This window comes from Ascaphus truei, chromosome 12, assembly GCF_040206685.1.
Source record: "Ascaphus truei isolate aAscTru1 chromosome 12, aAscTru1.hap1, whole genome shotgun sequence".
In the NCBI taxonomy this organism is placed as follows: Eukaryota; Metazoa; Chordata; class Amphibia; order Anura; family Ascaphidae; genus Ascaphus; species Ascaphus truei.
In genome coordinates this window covers 49,630,514-49,657,366 of record NC_134494.1, presented here as the reverse complement: position 1 = coordinate 49,657,366, position 26,853 = coordinate 49,630,514, and the positions used below count along the sequence as shown (strand labels likewise).

Below are 26,853 nucleotides of genomic sequence, written 5' to 3'. Positions count from 1 at the left end.
TGCAATGTTTTATGAGGCATGTGAGCCTACAGATTGAATGATTAAATGGAATTTGGTTAGGCAATTGGTTTTAATTTCACTGAGGATGTTATGCATAACTGTTGTAGGCATTGCAGGATGGCTTCACCCCTTAATTACCTTTCAGGTTAGTACCCGATAAGGTGATTAAGGGGTTCAGTGTTATGTTAATGATATTGAAATGTTGTGGCTATTTCTAATGTTGGCAACGGACCCCAAGGATGATGCTGGCGACGGAGACTTCTTATTGATGAGGTTAGTACAAGTTTCTTTACATTTTAACGTTATTGAATGTGTTTAATAATGGCCAAATAATGTATTATCCCTATGTGGATAATAGTTATTTGGCACATTATTGTACTGTATGTGCTGGGGGAGGGGGTATTAGGCCCAAGGGTATTTGGTAGGACTCCCCTGTGGGTATTGGGTGAGGGTGGTTGGGGGGCTTTGTGGGGGAGGGTATGTGGGTGATGGTGGCTTAACCCCTTAATAACTGTAGCGGTTAATAACCGCTATGGTGATTAAGGGGTTAGGGGACATTAATTTGGATGTTGTAATTCTTGTGTTTGTTTTGCAGAAGCGGATGGGGCATGGGCAGGATGAAGATGAGGATGGCCTTCATCGTGGCAGTGGGACAGGGGTGAGTGCTATATGTATTTAAAGTCTTTATTGTTGTGTATGTATTGTAAATGGACAACTGCACTATTATCCATTTGTGGATAATAGTCATTCTGCCCATTACTATACTGTATGTTAGGGGGGTATAGGTGTTGTTGGGTATATATATATATATATATATATATATATATATATATATATATATATATATATATATATATATATATATATATATATATATAATTATTTAATTATTTATTTAATTCGTTATTGTGGGGCTGGGGTGTGTTTTTTTTATTATTGTGGGTAGTGGGGGTGTGTGAAGGGGGCATTAGCCCCAACGGTGGTTGTTTAGGGCTTGCGGGTGGGTAGCGGGAGGCCTTAACCCCTTCAGGACCGTAGCGGTATTAACCGCTACGGTCGTGAAGGGGTTAAGTGCCCCCGCATCCCCCCCGCAAGTCCTAAACTCACACCCAGGGCCAAATACCCCCCTCACCCATCCCCGCTACCCACAATAACGCTGGCACGGTGGGTTAACCCCTTCATTGCCTTAGCGGTTAGCCGCTAAGGTAATGAAGTGGCTTTTAAATGCCTTTTTCCTGCCTCGGATGCATGCCGGGGGGCTCCGGTGCGGGTATCAGCTCCGGAGACCCCCGGCATCAATCACAGGCAGGAAAAAGGGCTGATTTTTCCTAAGTGTCGCCCTTGCCGATGCTTCTCCTTCAGCAAGTTGCCAACTTTAGTTGGCGGGCTGGATTGGCCATAAAATCTCCAATCTGGCCTGCCGATCAGCACCAAAAAGCTGATCGGGGCTTACTGAATTCAGGCGGGAAAAAAAAGTCCCGATAAGTGGCTTATCGGCAGCCGGGTGGCGAAAAAATTTTTTTCGGAAGAAAAGTTGCCGATAATTCCCACTTATCGGGGCTTACTGAATCAGGAGGGCAAAAAACGGCTATAAAATGCCGAAAAAGCCTTATCGGGGCTTACTGCATGAGGCCCTGAGTGTGAAGCAGGGGAACCTGGTTCAATTCCTGGTGTCAGCTCTGTGTGACCTTGGGCAAGTCACTTTATCTCCCTGTGCCTCAGGCACCAAAAGCATAGATTGTAAGCTCACCTGGACAGGGACTGTGTCTGTAACAATCCTACGGGCTCTGTACTGCGCGCTATACTGTAATTGGGAAGTCCCATTTGGAGAAAAGCATTGTTATTATTTATTATTATATGTGCCGGTTAGAGGTGCTTCAGACTCCCTTGGCAGCATGTTTCCGATGATGAAGCAAGGGGCTAGCCACCGTTAAAACGTTTTCTGTAGCCTTTCCAGACTAAAATACTTTTTGCAAAGTACAGTACTGTAAACTAGAAGGAATGTACCACCATACAGGAGGGGCCTTTAGAAGGGGGGTTTGTCCCCAAAACCTTGCACCCCCCTTTTTTGCCTTTACTGTTCTTCTCCCCTTGCTTTTTATCCTCTTTTGCTGGTTGTGTTTTTTATCACTCCCTTTATCTGTATTTTTCACTTTCTGCCCCCTCCGTTTTTATTTCCCATCATTTCTCCCGTCTGTGCATCTGCAGGAGGGGATTCGTACCGCGCTTATTTCTGTTCATGATCGTCGCTCTATTCCTAGACCCCATTGGTCTTTAGTTTACAATCCACTCCGTATACGCTATATACGTGTATTTATTCAAATCGTTTATTTTTGCTACTTATCAGTTCCCATTTCCCTGTTTGTATTTCGGTTTAGAGTTTATTACTTTTTCCGTGTGCTAAAGACCCCTCTTCTCTATTTTGACTACACGATTCAGGAATTGGGGGGTTCCCTGCTGTCTTTGGGCACTGCTAGACATTTTCTCACCACATGCGCTTTGAACAGAGTGGTGCTGTCTGACCCAAACTTGTTTTACAGTGATAAAGAATGACACCAAATTACAGAAAGCAACAAACACGTCCATTGCTTTTAATGGGATTCCTTTTCTCTGATAAACATGGTGCTGTTCTTTGCCCTAATGTTGCTACACAGTTGCAGCCGAGACACTTTGGTAACGAGCACACAATATGGTTATGGGGATATTCCTTTTATATAATAATTAGTCAATGTAATTGTTCATCGCATGCATCATTGAGAGCCTCAATAAATTAAGTGGATTCCACCAATTCTAGGCAAAGTGGGCCCAGGTACAGAGTTTTCAGTAAAGCTTTGTTTATCTTCATTCATCCATCCAAGAGCAGCAACAACAAGAAGCCAGAAAGCACAGGGCTTCCCCGGATAACCTGCGCTCCGGCAACTCCCAGAGAACCACATCAGTGATTGGAATGGAAGAGGAGTCATGTGGCTGGTGTAACTGCACTTATATGCCCCTTGAGTTAGACTGTACGTGGAAAAGGTTATATGTCATGAGAACCTTCAACATCCTCCTGGCACATATGCCTCTGTCTCCATATTTCTATGGAATGTAATATCATACAGATGTGCAGTTTCTTTTCTACCAAACATTATTCCAATTTACAGTGTGTGCAGCCATAGTATTGCCTTTTCTTGTTACGAAGGGGGCAGAATGTACCAGGATAGCAGGGGGAGTTGGGGGCGGTTTGTCAAAGCGCATTGGCGTGAACTGTGTATCTGCTCATTGGTCTTATGATGTTGATGTGGGCAATTATTCGGACTGCTTTTCTGTAAAGCAGATGCAGCTTCACATAGATTGTCCTATTTTCTATGTATCCATTGCCTTTGGTTTTTCCTTTCTCATTTGGGTCACATAGCTCATTGTGAAATTCATTACAGAAGAGAGATTCCACTGAAAGTACAGTAGGTGCACAGATATATCCATTTCAGCTTCAAGAGAGGTAGTATACCAGCATCATCCCATTATTACCCCACTGGCACCAATAGGATTTTGGAAACAATCCAAAGTAACTGCCCATTAGTGAGCCTATAATGACTGTAGGAAAGCCTTCCAATGGTACGTTCCAGAGTGTGGCCTTAATTTATTAATAAGTCATTCATTCATTTCCTAGCAGAGATGCTCCTGAGCATTGTTTTTGCACCATTGGAGAGCTCCTTGGTTTCTGATGGGAATAATCTCTGGTAGGATACAGCCATAAACAAGAAAGGTTCTCAGGCCACGGTGAAAAGAAATATAAAATCTATGTACAGGTGCAGCGGTCGTTATTCGAACACCACGCGTTGTTTACCTCGGAATACCCATGTCATGGCGCGTGATTTCTTCCAACCTTCCCGCCCCTTCCCGCCTTAAGACGCGAGTGCAGAAAATGGCATTTTAGTGTAAAACACTGACAGTGACACAGTAGCACACAGTACTGTACACATTACAATTCATTCATTTCTGCCACGGATACGAAACAGAATCCATGAAATTCAAACAAAGCAACCGCGATAAACACGTGTGCCTGGGGCGATTGGCCGCGTTAATGCCGCGTGGAATACAGCAGCGCACATGAAAACGGCGCCGTGATTTGTTCGAATAACGGACGCTGCATCTGTATCTACAGTAGTTATAAAAGCAAAAATGAAAGCAAAATAAATCATTTAAAATAAAATTTGCAGACATTGGCCCATACGTATCAAGGCCAAAAAAAAAAATCAGAATCTAGGGTCAATCAGCACTACTACTAAATATATAGACAAAAAGAGTGAGGCACGCAGGGATACGGGTCTCTCTAAACCCTAGATAGATACAAAAATAAAAAAGTACCTGCAGCACTCATAAACCGCAGTGACACCAATAGTGGTCAAACACAAAGCAATTTAATGCAAAAACAAAAAGCTAAAAAAAAAGTAATGAACAGAGCATACTATACAGGGCGCTGTCAGGATGCAACTACCAAGACAAATAGTCCCCAGAGAGGGGTATCACCAGGGGGACTGGGTACGGAGGAAGACAAACAACACACTGATCTACATACTAAAAATATCACAATAAAGTGCAAAAAAAAAAAAAAGTGCTACACACTGCCAAAGAGGCAACAGCACAAAAAAGGAAAACACAATCCAAAAATCAAGGGGAGCGGCAAAATAATTGCACCAGATCAAAAAAGAAAACCCTATTAAAATCAATAAGGTTTTTTCTTTGATACATCTGGATAAATGTTTTTGCTCTTGAATTGCACCAGTTTCGCCATGATACATATGCCCTTTGTACTTAGGTCTCTATTAAGATGCTGCGAAGCTGGAGAAGATCTTAGTCCTAGTCATTTGAATGGAGCGGAACTCTTCTTTAACAAGGGGAAGCGCTGTCACTGTATATTGAAATGGGCCTCAGCCTAATTATCATCCACTGCTGTCTCACATGGAGGGGAGGTGACGGGGACCCGCTGAGGGGCGCGTGCCCCCGGATCCCTTACACTGTCTCACATGGAGGGGAGGTGACGGGGACCCGCTGAGGGGCGCGTGCCCCCGGATCCCTTACACTGTCTCACATGGAGGGGAGGGTGATGAATAGATAGCAATGGTTTTCCACAGATTCCAGGTGGCATTCAGTACTACCCAGGCCAATCCGAAGTCTTATATCATACGGAGGTAAAGCAGCAAACACATTGAAAAGGTGGACATCAGCAATAAAGAGCTGTAAGATTCAGATACATGACACAATATCCTCATTCAGAAATAGACCTATTTAAAAACAGCACGGGGATCCCGTCAGATCTCCCGTACCAGACGTGCCAGTCCATTACGTGCAGGGAACCAGGGACTTTATTGGGAACCTAGGTTTGGTTAAGGCTGCGTCCACGCTGCTGCTGAGTGCGCGTGGAGCGTTTACTTCAGGGAATGTAAATCTGCACGGCCTTGCGCATTCGGCGCGCGTGCACGGGCACGTTTGCTTTCCCAAATACGGCGCTCAGGGGAGACAGATAAAATTCATTTTGGAGCCCGCTCAGCAGCAGTCAATGCACACAGCATACAGCCACACAGCACACAGCCACACAGCACACAGCCACACACTACACACAGAAATAGCCCCAATCCACCCAACGACACCTGCCCCCTTCGCTTGCAAAATTAGGCCTCGGCCATGTTACTGCTTGCTGGCGGAAGCACGCTGAGGCGCGCTCCCACTCAGCACTGAGCCCCTACAGCCGCAATTAGAGCGGCTTTAGTAGGGGCTCACCTGCGCAGGTCTTAGGGGAATTTAAAATTCCCCCGCTTGCCGACGAGACAGGCCGGTCACGTGAGCGGTTCGCCCAATGAGGGCAAACCAGCTCCGTGACATCACTGGCCCGCCCCCGGCCAGTGACGTACCCGCCCCTTAAAGGCCTGCTGAAGGCACGTGCGGTAAGCAACCGCAAGGCCAGGGAAAGCACCCGCTTTCCCTGAGCCTCAGCGCGCCTCAGTGAGCAAGCAGGGAGCATGGACTCAGCCTTATGCAGGACACGCTGCGCTCATGCTGGGAGAGTTGGTGACTTCACCGCTCTCAAGCATGAGCGCGCTCAGCGGCAGCGTGGTCGCAGCCTAAGAGAGGCCATTGGTATTTCTATATACAGCCATGTATATAACACAATGGTTAACGCTGTTTAAACAATAAACATATTTAACAGATATTACCTTATTTATCTGCCTGTAAAGACACACAAATGTTTTGGTTACATTAATAAAATAAAAATTTAATAAGTGTAGGGTACCTTTAAAATCATATACAGTACATGGTTATTTTACCAAGATATACTGTATGATGAACATCTACTGCTAAGCTTTACTTAGCTCTCCTCCACTCCCCCATCTCCCTGCGCATTCTCCTTGGTTGTATCAGTCTTGTAGTACAGAGTTTTTCCTTGGTCAGCCTCCTTCCAAACAGCTGCATGCCTTTCCCTGTGGGCTTCTTTGCTGCTCTCACTAGAATGAACAATCCCATTCTATAAGCAGCCTTGCAGCCTAGCAAAGAGCCATGTAGAAAGTGTTTGCTGGAGAAGAGGCATCTGCTGTTTTTCCAACTGGGGACAACACATGCAGCTTTACTGAAGGAGATACAGGACTGTGACACTGCTACAAACACTGCCTGCAATCCATTAAGAATACAAACCTCCTAGGACTCATACCAGAGAGAATTAGGGTTGGATAACAGAGGGGATGGTACACAATGAAGTTTTTGCGCTAGAGATACAGCACTGAAGAGGGAACATGTAAAGTATTTCTCCCTCCTTCAGTGCCCCAGAAATACGCCCTGTCCTTGATTAAGAAGGTAAGCAATATTTCTGCTTTTTACATGCACTGCCAATATGTCTAAGCTGAGCACTAAAGCAGGCTCCATTCTTTTACTGCTTGTAAATCGGTATATTAACTGTTGCCACTGCTGTAGATTTGTATTTCCCAAAGCAATTTATATTGGGTGGCAGAATGACTACTTCTTTACTGCATTGAAACCTTTAGAAATGTCAGATTAGTTCATTAGATGTTGAATTGCTGCATTTAACATCTACCTCTCTTTACTCCTTTAAGTATATATTCATTGAATCAGCTACATTGTGAATCAAATGGCTTATTTTAAAGAGGGGGTGTGTTGGTTAACAGAAGCATGGTATATCCTTCAGTATTAGCATTCATTTTTAAAGCCATTTTATCATTGGTTTCTTAGCTAGGAAGCACACATAATATCTATTTTTTTTGTCCATTAAAAGCATCATGCCTCTAGACCAAAATCAATATTGCACCATTATGAAGCAGATTCTCATTGCATCCAATCAGGGCATGAGAAACAAATTGAACTAGGGGAGGGGAGTTGTGGCAAAATATGGATGTTTTAGGTTAAATCTGACTGCTTTGACAGACAGATGTGTGGAAGGCTTTCTGTGAAATAGATTTGTGAACAGCTGTACTGCTCAGCTTCACTAAAGCCAGTGCTGAAAATCCCTTGGAAAGATGGTGAAATCTGCCTTGTTTTGGCTGTGACTCACATTGTCTGATTCCTTTTTAGAAGAAAGAGTAATGACTCGGTGATTAAGACAACAGAGCATATTGATTTAGGTTGTAAATGTGTCCTTATAGCCTTAGCCAAGGTTAGTTGTTTATAGAGGGTAATGGAAAATAAATATTACTGTGGAAGAGATTAATTAAATAATAAATATGGGGTTTTTTTCCCAACCATTTCTCTTATTTGCTTTAGATAGGCGAATTAAAAAAAAGTATTAGGGTTGTGTCAGAGAGCATTATATTTAAAAACAAAAACCATATACTGTATAAGCAAAGGGTGAGAGAAAGGATCTTTTATATATATATATATATATATATATATATATATATATATATATTTGCTAAAACAAATGCAGAGGCGAATGCAATTCATTTAATGAGATTGAGCGTTTTGGACTAAAAGATTACGCGGCCCATGTTTACTAAGCAGTATTATTCCATAAAACCCCTTACTGCACATGCAAGTGATCGTTGTAAGGGGTCTTCCGGGATTGTAAGGTGTTTTATTTTACTGCTCGGTAAACATTGGCCTGCATGTCTTTCTGCGATGCTCAGACACACAGCACGGTAACAAGCAGGGCCTCCATTGATGCCTTCGTGGGTCCAGTGTTAGAGCTTTGTGGAGGCGCATTGTACTTAGACTGGTTCAGGAGGCATTGCTGTAGGGTGACATCGTGCCATTGGCTAAATGAAGAGCGAATGCAGCGGGATCTCGTGTTCTTGCCACCGTGGGCTGCAGCACATTGCAATGACCAGCTATAGAGGAGCACAAATTTCTAGCAAATAATGTAGCAAATGAATATTTTTTTATTGCATGTGAAGTATTACCTCATGGGAACTTGCCAATACCAATCCTAGTGAATATTAGCATTGTTTGGTATATAAAACTGAATAGTATAATGAATTGCCTTTGTTCCTTTTTACTGAGTTCCCCGATGCATCTTATTATACTTAATGATTCTTAGGTATATGACTGTAATGTCTTTCTCCGATGAAGGACCCTGAGAGGTTGGAAAGCTTGTAACGTATCAACTACTTGTTGGTCCAATAAAAGGTATCACACCCCCTCCTCCCTCTCCCTCCTCTGTTACTACGTGGAGAAAGGACCAGCACGGCCCCCCACCCTTCTTTGCCTCTCTACTGAAAGATGTTTTTTTAAGTGGTGTAGAGCAGGGGTGCGCAAACATTTTCCTCTGCATGCTGCCTCCCCCTGCTCGCGCCCCCCCCTCCCCCTCTTACCCTGGCATCATGTGACATCACGTTGCTATGGTAACGTGATGTCATGGGACCCCGCAGCGTCTCTGGAAGTCAAGGTGAGTTACAGAGGCCTCGCGCGGTCCCCCGGCATTTCATTTAAATGCCTTGCCAAAGTGCCGGACCTCTGTAACCGCAGCGTCGTCCCCCCTGGAAAATGTCGCACCCCCATTTTGCCCACCCCTGGTGTAGATCTTCAGTGGGCTTAATTGGGGCCCATGCAAATGAAGGAACTTTTTAGGGGAGTTAATGCTTAGTGTAGACTATAAAAGATAGTAATATGACCACACAAAATACAAAATTGAAAACTATGAAAAACAACCAAAACCAGTTTATATGTGAAAATCCCCAAATCACCAACAACTATATAGAAGCAAAACACATGATGCATTATTTGAACCTTTCTGTTGCAGTAAAAAAAGGCTGCATGGGGCAAAGGTCCACACATACCACAGTAAGGGGCTGATTCTATATACGCTGAAGCAGCAAATCAGGCTGTTCTCGGCCGAAACTCCCAACTGAAGTCAGTATGGAATTTCAGCTGAAAATGGCCACTTTGGCTGGATTTATGAAAGGTTCATAAGATACAGTCAGTGTCAGTCATATAAGCAGTATGGTTTCAAATGGTTATATGTACCAGTATAGTTCCAAATGGCTATATGTACCAGTATAGTTCCAAATGGCTATATGTACCAGTATAGTTCCAAATAGTTATATGTACCAGTATAGTTCCAAATGGTTATACAGCTGCGCCAGCCTTTAATCTAAAGCCTCGCACGCCGTACCGCTGTGAATACCGGGTCATGACACGCTATGTTTTCCAACCGTATAGCAATTGACTCTGGTTTCTATCAGCTTTCTATCGTGCGCAGAATCCATCTATCGGACGCTGAAAAATGCATTTTAGCGATGTCTGCAATACCGTCTAGAAACTCAAGTGGACGATCGCGAGCTGTTGTCTCAAAAGTCTAATAGCAATTCAACCTACAGCCGTACTGTTCCGCACGTGTGTGTGTGTGTGTGTGTGTGTGTGTGTGTGTGTGTGTGTGTGTGTGTGTGTGTGTGTGTGTGTGTGTGTGTGTGTGTGTGTGTGTGTGTGTGTGTGTGTAATTACATTGTAATTTGAAGATTATTTTTCAAGCAGAGATTGACGTTACGAGTTCATACTTTATACAGTAGTCTGAGGCTCCTTAGCCATACACATAAAAAATGCATATGTACAATCAAGTCTTTTGCACACGTACTGCTGTGTACTCATTGCGTCCGTCCAGTCGCCAAATGGGGAAAAAAAGACACAGTGCATTTAGTTTTTATTATGAAATGCCTAAGTAACACAACAGTAACTTCTTCAGTACCACGGTCAATTCACAATGGACCACTGTGGTTTTTTTTTTTAAACACCTGCAAGTTGACACATTACTGTAGCACATGTACAGTAGTGTACACATTAGAATTCATTACAATTCATGAATATCTGCCACCTGGCGGGTACGCGAAGAATTGCCCCCAATTAAATCCGAACCATTATAATTAAACAGATCAACCGCGAATCAAACGCAGTTCAACCGCGGGTGCCGGGCGGCGTGAATGCAGCATGAGCTCAATTTAGTGAGTGTGGAATTCAGGACATGCAACCACAATGCCCCCGAGAAGTTTTAGAATAAAGGCTGGCGCAGCAGTAGGTACCAGTATAGTTCCAAATGGTTATATATACCAGTATAGTTCCAAATGGTTATAGGTACCAGTATAGTTCCAAATGGTTATATATACCAATATAGTTCCAAATGGTTATATGTACCAGTATAGTTCCAAATGGTTATATGTACCAGTATAGTTCCAAAAGGTTATAGGTACCAGTATAGTTCCAAATGGTTATAGGTACCAGTATAGTTCCAAATGGTTATAGGTACCAGTATAGTTCCAAATGGTTATATGTACCAGTATAGTTCAAAATGGTTATATGTAACAGTATAGTTCCAAATGGTTATATGTAACAGTATAGTTCCAAATGGTTATATGTAACTGTACAATTCCAAATAGTTATATGTAACAGTATAGTTCCAAATGGTTATATGTAACAGTACAATTCCAAATGGTTATATGTAACAGTATAGTTCCAAATGATTATATGTAACAGTACAGTTCCAAATGGTTATATGTACCAGTATAGTTCCAAATGGTTATATGTAACAGTACAATTCCAAATGGTTATATGTACCAGTATAGTTCCAAATGATTATATGTAACAGTACAGTTCCAAATGGTTATATGTACCAGTACAGTTCCAAATGGTTATATGTAACAGTATAGTTCCAAATGGTTATATGTAACAGTATAGTTCCAAATGATTATATGTACCAGTACAGTTCCAAATGGCTATATGTACCAGTATAGTTCCAAATGGTTATATGTACCAGTATAGTTCCAAATGGTTATATGTAACAGTATAGTTCCAAATGGTTACAGTATATGTAACAGTATAGTTCCAAATGGTTATATGTAACAGTATAGTTCCAAATGGTTATATGTACCAGTATAGTTCCAAATGGTTATATGTACCAGTATAGTTCCACATGGTTATATGTAACAGTATGATGCAAAACGCTGCTGGATATATACAGATGTAGCCAACTTTATTGCACCCGTTGGCGCGCTCCCACGGGTGACAGAGCTTGCTCGTACCATCCACCTCCTCACATTCGACTGATTCAAAACAATGGCTGCTTCTCCCGTTACTGCGCTGTCTATGTCCCACTGCAAGGCGTGTTGCAATAACGTTGGCTACATCTGTACTTTACCTAAGTATGGTTTTGTTAGCATAACGTGCCTCATTTATTAGACGATCACAGTTTTCCCAGTGTCAGCCTGTAAAGGGGTTCGGGGTAAGTGAGTGTCCCCTCGGCAGGGACACCTGGCTGCAAAGTTCTATTTGCACACAGTCTTTCTTTGTGTCTTTTTGTTCTCTTCTTTCCCCTAAACCATTATACTGGTTGGAATTTAAAGGGCGGGTCCCACTTACAAGTAGTTTACAAAATCAAATATGTAATTGACTTCCTAAAAGAAATGTAATCATGTTGAAAGAAAACCTTTGACTAATGCTGGAAGGTCCTGTTCAGCAAACAGTGTCAGTACACACAAGGGATGGGCTATAGGGATGAGACATCCTGGGTTTCAGTTTACCACATTTCTAAACCTTGAAATATTAGATAATAGTGATATCTGTAAAGACAGCCTCAGCCCCCCAGGTTGCACCCCTTACACATCTAACTGCCATTGGTGCTTGGGGAGAGCATACATTTAACAGCAATATTTATATTCATTACACAGTGGTTTAATTGGAGTCATGTAAAGAAGTTATGCAGAGCAGACCCTCCCACATTTTGCACATACATATAGGTACCGCTGAAGTTCCTCTACACCTGTTGATAGAGGTAATACTAACGAAAGTCGCCAAGCTTATGCAGCATACACAAATAAATTCTGTTTAGTACAGTAGGTACAGCTGATCTTACAGGACCCAAAACATGTAGTATAACTGCTAAATAGGTACAGTTGGATGTTCTGGTTCTGTAAACTGTTAGGAATAAATATCCGCTGGGTTCTAGGTGGATGGCGGTAGTATTGTTGGTACAACTTTACCGATATACATTTTGGAAAGGGACAATACATTTTAGGAAACTAGGAAGGAAAAAAGACTGTATTGAAGCAAACTAGACTTGGGACATGGTAGGTCAACTGTTCTAAATGGATCGTGGGCTGTGGAATTTTAATAAGGTGATTTGAGAAGTGTCTGTGTCAAGTCATGTTCTCAATGTATCTGGGACTTAGTTTATGCTAGTCTGAAAAATACTGCTGCAGCAGTAAGAGGTTCCGGAGATTTCTGCCATATCTGCGGTATTTGTTAGCAAGTGATGGCTACATACTGTACAGTAATGCTGTTGCATGTTAGGTATTACTACATGTAACCAAAACAAGGGGGTAAAATAGAGAGCTAATGATGCCGTATTTATGAAATGTGAACATACAGTAGGAAACTAATCAATGGACCTACCAATATTTTGTACCAGCAGCTATTTCTCAGGGAACCGTAAATTGTATGGCCAGGTATGTGATTGGGGGGGTTGCGCGTAAAACAATGAAAATCAAGCCTTAATCCTTAACCTATCCCAGCGAAAAAGCACCGTCTGATAACGCATGCGTAAAACAGGACGTGTGGATTCATCATGGAACACAATAAAGGTGGCTGGCGTGTCAGTCAGGATGTATCAGCACAATGTACACTCTGTAATTACTGAATATCCTCTCAGATCGGCTGCCAGCTTAACAGAAATAGAAAAGGGAAAAAAATCAAAGACCAGAAACCGGTCCCTTTAACATGTGCACAGTACATCCACGAGCTCGCCTGCTTATTCCTCCCAGATCTGGTATCACGCTGTCAACAATTACCTTGATCTGTTCGTGTTGTCACACAAATTCAGACGTTCATGGCCAGAGATAAGACACAAATAAAGCAGTCTTGCTTGTGCCATTGATGTGGACAAAGTACCAAAAGCAAAATTGCTAGAACATGATGTTCCGGTGCCCAGTGCTGTTGGATACATACTTTACCTAAGTATGGTTTTGTTAGTATAAAGCAAATACATTTCAGTGTTGTTTATGTCATAAGAGAAAATTACAAAATAAGTCATTGCTTTGTAAATAATTCACATTAAGCTACAAAAGTGCAGATAATGTAAATATAGCTTGAAACAAGGGTTCTCAACAGGTCAGGTTTAACGATATCCCTGCTTCAGCACAGGTGGCTCAATCAGTGGCTCAACCTGTGCTGAAGCAGGGACTGATTGAGCCACCTGTGCTGAATCAGGGATATCCTGGAAACCTGACCTGTTGGGGTGGATTCAGCAGGGGGGGGGCTTGAGAACCCCTGGCTTAATAGGATGAAATAAATCATAAATTACATTCCCTTTCACTGTTGAAGTATTGATAAAATAAGTAAGATCAGCAAAGATCATGTCATTGTTCTATGGCAGCGCTATATATATATATATATATATATATATATATATATATATATATATATATATATATATATATATATATATATATATATATATATATCCCGGGTATGAGCTCGCATATCCATGTGCTTCAGTCTATCTAAAGAATGGAATAGCGCCTTTTACACATAGACTTTAGCGTACGTGATACTGACCTACATGAGGCAACATGGCGGGAACATCATGCCTTCATTATATGGGTCTTTTAGAGTAGGGGTGCGTAAACTGGGGGGTTTACCCCCCCAAGATTTTATGGGGGGGAGGACGCAGGGCGTATAGAGGATCCGCGCTCTTCCCCAAAGCATTTAAATTAAATGCCGGGGGATCGCGCGAGGCCTCTGTTACTCCCGTGCCTGATCTCCAGCGTATTCTGGCGAAGCGTCGCATTACGTCGTGATGTCAGAAACGCCGATGAGAAGGTAAGACTACAGCCCCAGTCACTGCGTTCACGCGTGCGTTGGAGCGCCTGGCAGCGCGTACACCAGTTTCAGCCGCGATCTGCAGTCTAGGGGTCGCAATGGGATGTGCGTCTTAGAGAAAGCAGGGGAGGCGTGGTGGGGGTGTGGCGGGGGCGCGGCCATGATGACACGCGGCTGCTTCGCTCTCATTGGCTGAACCGCCGTGATGTGGCCAATGCTCGGCCGCCGCGTCAAAAGACAAACATTTTGTCTTATCAGAAAGGTGGTCGCGCATCGCGCTTTCTGCAGGCGCGCGCAGGCAGCGACTGGGGCCGGTCCCATAGAGCGCGGTATCTTGTTCGCGCCACGCACACCGTAGCTTGCACAGCCGCGAGCAATGGGGACGAGGCCTGAGGGTGGGGCGAGAGCAGGGGGGAGAGCAGCCAGGGGGGGCGAGAGCAGGGGGGAGAGCAGCCATTGGGGGACGAGAGCAGGGGGGAGAGCAGGCAGGGGGGAGAGCAGCCAGGGGGGGCGAGAGCAGGGGGGAGAGCAGGCAGGGGGGGCGAGAGCAGGGGGGAGAGCAGGTAGGGGGGCGAGAGCAGGGGGGAGAGCAGGCAGGGGGGAGAGCAGGCAGTGGGGCGAGAGCAGGGGGGAGAGCAGCAAGGGGGGGCGAGAGCAGGGGGAGAGCAGGCAGGGGGGAGAGCAGGCAGGGGGGGGCGAGAGCAGGGGGGAGAGCAGGCAGGGGGGCGAGAGCAGGGGACGAGAGCAGACAGGGGGGCGAGCAGGCAGGGGGGCGAGCAGGCAGGGGGGAGAGCAGGCAGGGGGGGTGAGAGCAGGGGGGAGAGCAGGCAGGAGGGCGAGAGCAGGGGGAGAGCAGGCAGGGGGGGCGAGAGCAGGGGGGAGAGCAGGCAGGGGGGGCGAGAGCAGGGGGGAAAGCAGGCAGGGGGGAGAGCAGACAGGGGGGCGAGAACAGGGGGGAGAGCAGCCAGGGGGGGCGAGAGCAGGGGGGAGAGCAGCCAGGGGGGAGAGCAGCCAGGGGGGCGAGCAGGCAGGGGGGCGAGAGCAGGCAGGGGGGAGAGCAGGCAGGGGGGAGAGCAGGCGGGGGGGGCGAGAGCCGGGGGGAGAGCAGGCAGGGGGGCAAGAGCAGGGGGAGAGCAGGCAGGGGGGGCGAGAGCAGGGGGGAGAGCAGGCAGGGGGGCGAGAGCAGGGGGAGAGCAGGCAGGGGGGGCGAGAGCAGGGGGGAGAGCAGGCAGGGGGGGAAGAGCAGGGGGAGAGCAGGCAGGGGGGGCGAGAGCAGGCAGGGGGGGCGAGAGCAGGGGGAGAGCAGGCAGGGGGGTGCAGACTAAAAAGATTGTGCACCCCTGATTTAGAGAATATCCCTAAATGTACCTTTAGTTACCTATTAAAATGAGAGTAAAAATAATTTGTTGTGCAATAAAAGATATATTTGTTTAGATTAAGATTATAGCCCATATTGCAGTCTTCTGCACAAGACCCCTTCCCACACTGGAAGACCCCTTACAGCCTATTGGTATAAATGTAGGGTGTCCTCCAGCAATGGCTTAGTAAGTACAGCCCTAACTATTTATATATATATATATATATATATATATATATATATATATATATATATATATATATAGACCATACGATACCGGTTGCAACACGACATCAAGGGACAGCACGCAGGTAAGTAAATCAAAAATGTTCTATATTTGATAGAAGACACAAAAACCGACGTTTCGGTCCCCCAGTGGGACCTTTCTCAAGGTGGTGCCACCTTGAGAAAGGTCCCACTGGGGGACCGAAACGTCGGTTTTTGTGTCTTCTATCAAATATAGAACATTTTTGATTTACTTACCTGCGTGCTGTCCCTTGATGTCGTGTTGCAACCGGTATCGTATGGTCTGTTATTGCTTTATGGGATAAGCACCAAAACTTATTTACTTGCATATGGTGTGCCGGCTGTGCATTGGATTATATATATATATATATATATATATAGTGACAAACGCCCCTCTTTTGTAGTGCTGACGTCTGTCTGGGTTCTTCCCGACACAGTCTTCGAGGGTTAATTATACAACAGACAGGAACATGCAAAGTATTACGTTGCTTAACTCAGGCTTCTGCCTGCTTTATTTTCGTCCCAGTAAGGGACTGCAGCTTTAACATGTGTAGGTTAGAGGCACTCAGATATTTTCATTCAGCGGTTTACTCATATCAGTGTTATAGCATTTCACACAGTGTCACTTTTAAGAAATAAAAACCAAATCATATAAAGAAATCCTATCCCTTTCAGGGATCTAACTAGCAATGTGATTGGTGAAGAAACTGGCGCTAATTAAGTGCTAGTGATCACTTAAAATACAGTGAATAAATGTAACACATATATAGTGATATAAATAGAATTGTGACTCAAAATAGTGTAATAGTGAAAAATATAATAAACGTTGTAACCCCCCGCTCAAACCCTCTGGAAGGGACTGTTTTGGCTGGTCCCAGAAGATCAAACGATATTTTCTCAACCCAGGGGGAGCATGTAGGAGAAAACACAACAGACAAAACACACACTAAGTGCAAATAATATGGTTCAGGTGTGAGATAATAATGATGCTTGGCCTCTGTGTGCTTGTCACTCACAGGATGTAGGTAGAATAAGTACAGTGGCGTGATCAGTGGATTCTGGTGGGTCCCTCTGAACATACACGGGAAGCAGCTGGGACTGAGATATCAGTAGCAGGTGTACATGTAAAGATAAAGACAGACCTCCATGGTGCAGATCAATGGTATACAAATAAACTATATGAAATAGTATAAAACGTGCACTCACAATGTATAAAATCAAATTCAGCGTTTTTTCACTATAAAAGTGACAGGAAGGTAAGGGTGGTTGCCACAGCTCACCGCACCGCCGATATCCTGGACTGTTCACCTCCGCAGGCTCCCTGTGCTTCTCTCACAGCACCATGACAGTATGGGGATCTCCTGCTACTGATATCTCAGTCCCAGCTGCTTCCCGTGTATGGTTAGAGGGACCCACCAGAATCCACTGATCACGCCACTGTACTTATTCTACCTACATCCAGTGAGTGACAAGCACACAGAGGCCAGGGATCTAACTACACATCAGAATCAGCCTCTAACTGCTCTGGGCCAACTAACCTGGTTCCCCAGCTTAAAACAATGCCCTCTCATTTAGGGTCACTAGATACAGCACAGTCTTTTAGCAACAGCAATAAACATTTGTTTTGTCTTATCTGTTCGTGGTGGGAACACGGTCCCAAGTGTCCAGGCAAATCCTCTGGTACTGTGATACTTGGAGGGGCCGTCCACCCCGAAACTGGATACAGGGGAGCAGCGATACCTCCAGGCTCTAAGGAGAGAGACTGAAATGCAAACCTCTCTGCTCTAAATACCTGTGCAAGTGATTAGAAGAGCAGGTGAGGGAGAACTAGACACATTGTAATCTGTGGTCTGGATTTTCCATCCAGCAGCCTGAGTTAATGTGAAGCTGTGGAACGGATCATTTTGAACTATTCCTGCACTTTCTGACCTAAAACGGGGCAGAAAGCTGCCTAACATCTTTGGACTTTGTCACAATATATATATATATATATATATATATATATATATATATATATATATATATACACACACACATAATCTGTATATATATATAAATATTTATTTATTTTTACCCCAAACATTGGGTGTGTTGTATCACGCGTTACTGCCTTAGGTTCTCTTCTGAAATTGACAATCAGGGGTATATTTAATTGCCTTTATTAAGTGAACAACAATCTTTGATCAAGCGTCGGTATGGGTTATCCCACCCTGTAGCGGCATTTGATGAACGTGTGTAACGCTTGCGCTGCCCACGAGTAAGACAGGACCCCGGTACTGAGGTGGGAAGGTATTAAACCACACACCCACCGCAGTGTAAGCGTGCCTGGCAGGCGCATTGTCCCAGATCTGGACTGGAGAGAAAGCGGGTTATCAGATACTTGCCAGGATCTTGGGATGGAGAAGTTAGAGTAGTAAAGTCCGTATCGCCGTGGTCTGGGGTTTGAGAGATAAGCGTAGTATTGATCCATATCGCCGTGGTCTGGGGTTGGAGATATAAGCGTAGTATTGATCCGTATCGCCGTGGTCTGGGGTTGGAGAGGTGAGCGTAGTATTGATCCGTGTCGCTGTGGTCTGGGGTTGGAGAGGTAAGCGTAGTATTGATCTGTATCGCCGTGGTCTGTGGTTGGAGAGGTAAGTGTAGTATTGATCCGTATAGCCGTGGTCTGGGGTTGGAGAGGTAAGTGTAGTATTGATCCGTATAGCCGTGGTCTGGGGTTGGAGAGGTAAGCGTAGTATTGATCTGTATCGCCGTGGTCTGGGGTTGGAGAGGTGAGCGTAGTATTGATCCGTATCGCCGTGGTCTGGGGTTGGAGAGGTGAGCGTAGTATTGATCTGTATCGCCGTGGTCTGGGGTTGGAGAGGTAAGCGTAGTATTGATCCGTATCGCTGTGGTCTGGGGTTGGAGAGGTAAGCATAGTATTGATCCGTATAGCCGTGGTCTGGGTTGGAGAGGTAAGCGTAGTATTGATCCGTATAGCCGTGGTCTGGGGTTGGAGAGGTGAGCGTAGTATTGATCCGTATAGCCGTGGTCTGGGGTTGGAGAGGTGAGCGTAGTATTGATCCGTGTCGCTGTGGTCTGGGGTTGGAGAGATAAGCGTAGTATTGATCCGTATAGCCGTGGTCTGGGGTTGGAGAGATAAGCATAGTATTGATCCGTATAGCCGTGGTCTGGGGTTGGAGAGCTGAGCGTAGTATTGGTCCGTATCACCGTGGTCTGGGGTTGGAGAGGTAAGTGTAGTATTGATCTGTATAGCCGTGGTCTGGGGTTGGAGAGGTGAGCATAGTATTGATCCGTATCGCCGTGGACTGGGGTTGGAGAGGTAAGCGTAGTATTGATCCGTATCGCCGTGGTCTGGGTTGGATATATAAGCGTAGTATTGATCCGTATCGCCGTGGTCTGGGGTTGGAGAGGTGAGCGTAGTATTGATCCGTATCGCCGTGGTCTGGGGTTGGAGAGGTGAGCGTAGTATTGATCCGTATCGCCGTGGTCTGGGGTTGGAGAAGTGAGCGTAGTATTGATCCGTATAGCCATGGTCTGGGTTAGAGAGGTCCGCAGTGTAGAAGATTGCCAGGGTCTGGGTTAGAGAGGTCTGCAGTGTAGAAGATTGCCGGGGTCTGGGTTTGAGAGGTCCGCAGTGTAGAAGATTGCCGGGGTCTGGGTTTGAGAGGTCCGCAGTGTAGAAGATTGCCGGGGTCAGTATCCAGAGAGGTTCCAAGTTCAAGCCGGGTCGGTACACAAAGAATCAAGCTGCAGGGAAACATAGGACAAGGGAGCAAGGCACAACAACTGCAGGACAAGGGAGCAAGGCACAACAACCGCAGGACAAGGGAGCACGGCACAACAACCGCAGGACAAGGGAGCACGGCACAACAACCGCAGGAGCTCAAGGCGACAACCAGTTATGCTCAGCAACGCAGGAGTGAATGAGCAAGGCATATAAAGGATACCAGATCCAATGAGACCGGAGGCGGAGCGGAGGCGCGGCCTCCGCCGAGACACGGACAGGCTTGGAGACAAGTGGGCTAATAGAACACTTGACACGCAGCTGGGGAGCGGTGCACGTCATCACGTGTGTGCGCCGCACAAGAGAAGCGCAGCGTGTCCGAGGGGGCGGAGCTATGCTCCGTGGCACAGTAGAAGAGCTGCGCGTGTGTGCACGCTCTGTAAACAGAGCGGGGGTTGCGCGCACGCACTGGTGCCAGAGCGGAGGTGTTCCCCGATTCCTTACAACGTGGCCCGAATAAGCGATAAGGCATTTGTGAAGGGATATAGAAAGTTCGGCATCTGTGGCTGTAAAGTGTCCCATTTGCTGCCTAAAAAATAAATATCTGCCGTGTGTAAATTAGCATAATTCCTCATCGGCCTGATGGTACAGCTGAGTTTAGGATGCACCGAGACAAACATTTCAGGAGCCGGCAGACCCGTCCGCCTGCATACGGCCGCGAATCAATATGCTGCAAAGCGTTTATCACCTCGTTAGTGAACAGGGCTTTATGCTTTGCTAATAGGACAACAATGGCACATGAAAAAGATGTTTCTCAAACAGTGCTAAAATATAAGGCACTTTATTTCCCATAATGTTCCTTATGGCTTGCAACAGTTTAGTAAATATAGAGCTGTGGGTTAAAATATTAAATAGCACGATTGCAGAAATAAAAATAGGTATCATGTGCTATTAGGAATGACATAGCATTGGCTAACATACGCACGGGTTACTGTATTGAAAGAAACACATTAATCCTCCGTCATTAATATGTATCCACGTGTTCAGTGCTTAGTGCACAGATATTAACCGCACAGTGTCGTTCTCTTTGCAATGAGAATTCCTGTGCAGTATTGTGTGACTTCTCATGCAGTGAAGACATAAGCAATTGTTTTATATTGTAATGGAGTCAATAAATACAATAATATCTGGTTCTAACATATGACCAGATGAGCAGATATTTCAGAGTTTATAGCTGGTGACATATTTAAATAAAGAGAGCCCATTAGATACCCTTAAACTAAAATCCTTCTTAACAATATACAATATACTGGAGTCGCAGTAAAGCAAAAGCAATCCACCACTTCCAATCTACACATGGGAGAAGGAGCGGCTCAGTGAGTAAAGACACTGACTGGCACTGAGTGTGAAGCAGGGGAACCTGGGAGAGGGAGCGGCTCAGTGAGTAATGACACTGACTGGCACTGAGTGTGAAGCAGGGGAACCTGGGAGAAGGAGCGGCTCAGTGAGTACAGACACTGACTGGCACTGAGTGTGAAGCAGGGGAACCTGGGAGAAGGAGCGGCTCAGTGAGACACTGACTGGCACTGAGTGTGAAGCAGGGGAACCTGGGAGAAGGAGCGGCTCAGTGAGTAAAGACACTGACTGGTACTGAGTGTGCAGCAGGGGAACCTGGGAGAAGGAGCGGCTCAGTGAGTAAAGACACTGACTGGCACTGAGTGTGAAGCAGGGGAACCTGGGAGAAGGAGCGGCTCAGTGAGTAAAGACACTGACTGGTACTGAGTGTGAAGCAGGGGAACCTGGGAGAAGGAGCGGCTCAGTGAGTAACGACACTGACTGGCACTGAGTGTGAAGCAGGGGAACCTGGGAGAAGCAGCGGCTCAGTGAGTAAAGACACTGACTGGCACTGAGTGTGAAGCAGGGGAACCTGGGAGAAGGAGCGGCTCAGTGAGTAAAGACACTGACTGGCACTGAGTGTGAAGCAGGGGAGCCTGGGAGAAGGAGCGGCTCAGTGAGTAAAGACACTGACTGGCACTGAGTGTGAAGCAGGGGAACTTGGGAGAAGGAGCGGCTCAGTGAGTAAAGACACTGACTGGTACTGAGTGTGAAGCAGGGGAACCTGGGAGAAGGAGCGGCTCAGTGAGTAAAGACACTGACTGGCACTGAGTGTGAAGCAGGGGAACCTGGGAGAAGGAGCGGCTCAGTGAGTAAAGACACTGACTGGCACTGAGTGTGAAGCAGGGGAACCTGGGAGAAGCAGCGGCTCAGTGAGTAAAGACACTGACTGGCACTGAGTGTGAAGCAGGGGAACCTGGGAGAAGGAGCAGCTCAGTGAGTAAAGACACTGACTGGCACTGAGTGTGAAGCAGGGGAGCCTGGGAGAAGCAGCGGCTCAGTGAGACACTGACTGGCACTGAGTGTGAAGCAGGGGAACCTGGGAGAAGGAGCGGCTCAGTGAGTAAAGACACTGACTGACACTGACTGGCACTGAGTGTGAAGCAGGGGAGCCTGGGAGAAGGAGCGGCTCAGTGAGTAAAGACACTGACTGGCACTGAGTGTGAAGCAGGGGAACCTGGGAGAAGGAGCGGCTCAGTGAGTAAAGACACTGACTGGTACTGAGTGTGAAGCAGGGAAACCTGGGAGAAGGAGCGGCTCAGTGAGACACTGACTGGCACTGAGTGTGAAGCAGGGGAACCTGGGAGAAGGAGCGGCTCAGTGAGTAAAGACACTGACTGGCACTGAGTGTGAAGCAGGGGAGCCTGGGAGAAGGAGCGGCTCAGTGAGTAAAGACACTGACTGGCACTGAGTGTGAAGCAGGGGAACTTGGGAGAAGGAGCGGCTCAGTGAGTAAAGACACTGACTGGTACTGAGTGTGAAGCAGGGGAACCTGGGAGAAGGAGCGGCTCAGTGAGTAAAGACACTGACTGGCACTGAGTGTGCAGCAGGGGAACCTGGGAGAAGGAGCGGCTCAGTGAGTAAAGACACTGACTGACACTGAGATTGCTGCAGGGGAACCTGGTTCAATTCCTGGTATCAGCTCCTTGTGACCTTGGGTAAGTCACTTTATCTCCTTGTGCCTCAGGCACCAAAACCATAGATTGTAAGCTCTACGGGGCAGGGACCTGTGCCTGTAAAATGTCTCTGTAAAGCTCTGTGTATAATTAGCAGCGCTATACAAGAACATGCTATTATTATTAATATTATTATGTCCTCTGCAATTTCAACTATTCCTCCAAATGTAAATACAAAATTCGAACAGCAAAAAGCACAGGATATATTATATAGGCCCATATTTCCCATATTTACTAAACAATGGCAAGCTATAGGGTTACCTTATGGCCTGATCCCATGAAAAGCTGCATGAAGCAAATGTCAGGAGTTTTTAGGGCGCACTGCGGGCCACCGGTGGTCCGGACCCCACAGTTTAAGAAGCACTGACATATATGTGATTACTTAAGAGCTATTGTAAAAAGGGAAATACAGTGTGACCACAGCCATGTGTTTTAATTATCCACTCAATTTTACAGATGAGGTAGAAAGCAAGATACAGAAGATGAAGCTTGTGCGATGTTTTATTTTTCCTTCACAAAGTATCCAGCACATAAAACAAAGAATCAATTTGTTTACAGTCAAGTTGCTGATGTATATTGTTGGAAAGTTGAGCTATCCCCTTTTTATAATATATCAAAAGATTAAAGGATTTCCATCCTTAAAGCATGGTTGCTGGATTATACTGTACCATCAACAATGAAAGCATCCTCTTTGTGTTTTATAATATGTGGAAGGATTAAAGGATTTCCATCCTAGTGATTTTACACATAAAAAGAAGCACTTCTAGTACAGTCTGTATTTCTGTATTACTGACCTCGCTGGTCGTCAGTGAGTTTGTAGGTTTATATTTGTATTTTTGGTGATAGCTAATATTTATAAAATGGAATCCCCCATACCCCAAGATCTTTCTGGTTTTGTTTGTTTGAATACAAAGGTTTCTTTGTTTCCACCCAAGATTTTCTTCTGTGAAATGGCCTTAGGTGACGTGGTTACTTCCAGCTGATCACTCGCATTAAATAGAGTTATTGTAACCAGCGCCTGTATTCCAAGGTATATGGAAGCATTAATAATGTGGCAGCCATGCTGTTTATTTCTAAAGCACTTGTGATAGATACAGATTTTGGTATACTAAACATACCATTATCATATGTACAGTATGTATCTTTATGTATATAGCGCCATTAATGTACATAGCTCGTCACAGCAGTAATGCACGTGATAATCATATAAATAACAAATAATACAAATAACACAAAGGGAAGAAGCGCTTCACACATAAAAGTAACACTTAGAAAAAGGAGTCCCTGCCCCGAAGAGCTTACAATCTAATTGGTAGGTAGGAATAACATACAGAGACAGTAGGAAGGTGTTCTGGTAAGTGCGTCTACAAGTGGCCAAGGTCGATGTATGAGGTGTTTAGTGTCAGCCACGGAGTTACTCGTATGCTTCGTTAAGAGGTGAATAGGTCTTAAAGGTGGATAGAGAGGGTGCTAGTCGGGTATTGAGGGGAAGGGCATTCCAGAGGTGTGGGGCAGTCCGTGAGAAAAGTTTTAAGGTGGGAGAGGGCTTTAGGTATAAAAGGGGTAGAAAGAAGACATCCTTGAGCAGAACGCAAGAGTCGGGATGGTGTATAGCGAGAAATTAGGACTGAGATGTAAATGGGCAGAACAGTGTAAAAGGTTTAAAAGTGAGGAGGAGAATTGAGTGTGATATGCGGGATTTGATATGAAGTCAGGTGAGGGATTTCAGCAGGGGAGACGCGGAGACAGATTTAGGAAAGAGCAAAGTGATTCTGGCAGCAGCGTCTAGGATAGATTGTAGAGGAGACAGGTGAGAGGCAGGAAGGCCGGACAGCAAGAGGTTACAGTAGTCGAGACGGGAGAGAATGAGGGCCGGTGGCAGAGTTTTAGCAGTACAGCAACAGAAGTAAGGGCGTATCTTTGTAATATTGCGGAGGAAAAAACTACAGGTTTTAGCTACATTTTTAATGTGAGAGGAGTCAAGTGTGACCCCTAGGCAGTGTGCTTGTTATACTGGGTGTATGATAGTGCTTCCAACAGTAATTGTATTGTATTGTATTGTATGTCTTTATTTATATAGCGCCATTAATGTACATAGCGCTTTACAGTAGTAATACATGTGGTAATCAAATAAATAACAGATAATATAAATAACAGGTCATGGGGATAAGTGCTTTAGACATAAAAGTAACATTAAGGAAGAGGAGTCTTTTAGATAAAAAGGGGGTAGAAAGAAAGAAGACATCCTTGAGCAGAACGCAAGAGTCGGGGTGGTGCATAGCGAGAAATTAGGGCTGAGATGTAAGGAGGGGCAGAAGAGTGTAAAGCTTTAAAAGTGAGGAGAAGAATGGAGTGTGAGATGCGGGATTTGATTGGAAGCCAGGAGAGGGATTTCAGGAGGGGAGATGCTAGTAATGTAGACGGAGGTAATAGGGCCAGGTTTGGGAGGAAATATGAGGAGCGCTGTTTTTGACATGTTAAGTTTGTTGGAGGAGGGCACTCAGAATGATATAGTGGAGAGACATTCAGAGACTTTGGTCTGTACAGCAGGTGTAAGGTCAGGGGTTGAAAAGTAAATTTTTGTATCATCAGCATAGAGGTGATATTTGAACCCAACAGATGTGATAAGGTCACCTAAAGAAAGTATATAAAGAGAAAAGAGAAGAGGGCCCAGGACAGAGCCCTGGGGTACCCCCACAGAGAGATCAATAGAGGAGGAGGATATGTTAGCAAAAGAGACACTGAAAGTACGATGGGAGAGGTAAGATGAGATCCAGGATAGAGCTTTGTTCCGAATACCAAGAGTATGGAGAATGTGAAGGAGAAGAGGGTGGTCCACGGTGTCAAATGCTGCAGAGAGGTCGAGTAAGATGAGCAGAGTGTAAGGACCTCTGTCTTTGGCAGCATGGAGGTCATTCGTTATTTTAGTGAGGCTGTTTCAGTAGAGTGAGCAGTGCGGAAGCCAGATTGTAGAGGGTCTATAACAGAGAGAATACAAGTTGTTCAAAGTATCGCTTCATTGCTCTTGATAATAAATCTCAAGCTAATGGAGACAGGGTAAAATAGGTAGGGCATATCTTGATATTCAGAAGTGAGAGACACAGGATAAAAATGCCTGTCTAGTGGTATAATTACCTTGATACATAGAGCAAGTAATTGAATGATACCATGAACTGAAAAGAAAAGCATATGTTATATAAAAAAAGAAAACAGTAGCGCTAATTGTGCCAATAATAAATATGAACTAGTGTGCTAGTGAGAATTTACATTGAAATATGTGATCATGAATAATCAGATGTATGAACAAATGTATAAACAATATGTAAAGATCAGGTGATAATAATGTGAATGTCAGCTTCTTCGCACACAGACAAGAGGGGACGCAGGTTCAATATAGAGTAATTTATTGATTCACTATACTGGAGGATCCTCACTAGGAAAGTCAGGAAGACTCACTGAGAGAAATTTTCACAGAGTTCTTATACACAATAGCACACATTGGCTAACATTGGTTGCTGGGCAGATTATAATGACATCACACAGTACACAAGGAATATTCCTCTTCTAAGCCAATCAAGTTACAGACCATGTTATCTATCCTAGACTGTCTCCATAGGTCAATTCATCTAGCCTAAACTGGTTCTTTAGCTGACCAAAACACTTGAGTGTTTGAGCAACAAGTCATAGTTCATCTCCCCCCCCCTGGAGCGAAGTTAATTCTTCCAACAACATGCATACTAACATATAACATAGAAAAGCGACATACAAAAGACAAGATGGATGCCTGTAAAACAAAATGAATTTCACTCTCCAGAGACCCCCACCAGTCCATGTTTCACAATAACCGTATGCAACTAGTAAAAATCAAAACAGTCTTTGGTGAACGTGAAGTGAGAAATGGTGAAAGAGAGTCCAGAACAGATTAATGGTCCATATGGAGCCAGTTGCTGCTTCTGCAATGATTTTTGCCGGAATCAAAAGAACATCTGAAAAAAGAGAGAGCAGCGTAAACTCCATAGCATAATTTAGTTCAACCAGTTTAATATACATAACAATAAAGTCTCCAAGACTTGCACTCACAAGAAGAGAGAGATCACTCGCATTTGAGAGAATATACTCTGTATAGCATCACAATCCAAACGGAGAGAGTCCCACATCAGCGCTAA

General features: G+C 45.0%; 1 protein-coding gene across 2 annotated transcripts in view; it reads left to right on the top strand.

Moving 5' to 3' along the window:
* OSBPL5 (oxysterol binding protein like 5) overlaps positions 1-26,853 on the top strand; it is a 104,832-nt gene that overhangs the window by 6,286 nt on the left and 71,693 nt on the right. Inside the window, exon 1 of one of the 2 annotated variants that reach the window (XM_075567663.1) lies at positions 6,405-6,828. The exons of the other annotated variant lie outside the window; for it this stretch is intronic. The gene's annotated coding sequence lies outside the window, so the exon portion shown is untranslated. Of the gene's footprint in view, positions 1-6,404; positions 6,829-26,853 lie in introns of those variants that run through there. 2 annotated transcript variants of the gene reach the window in all.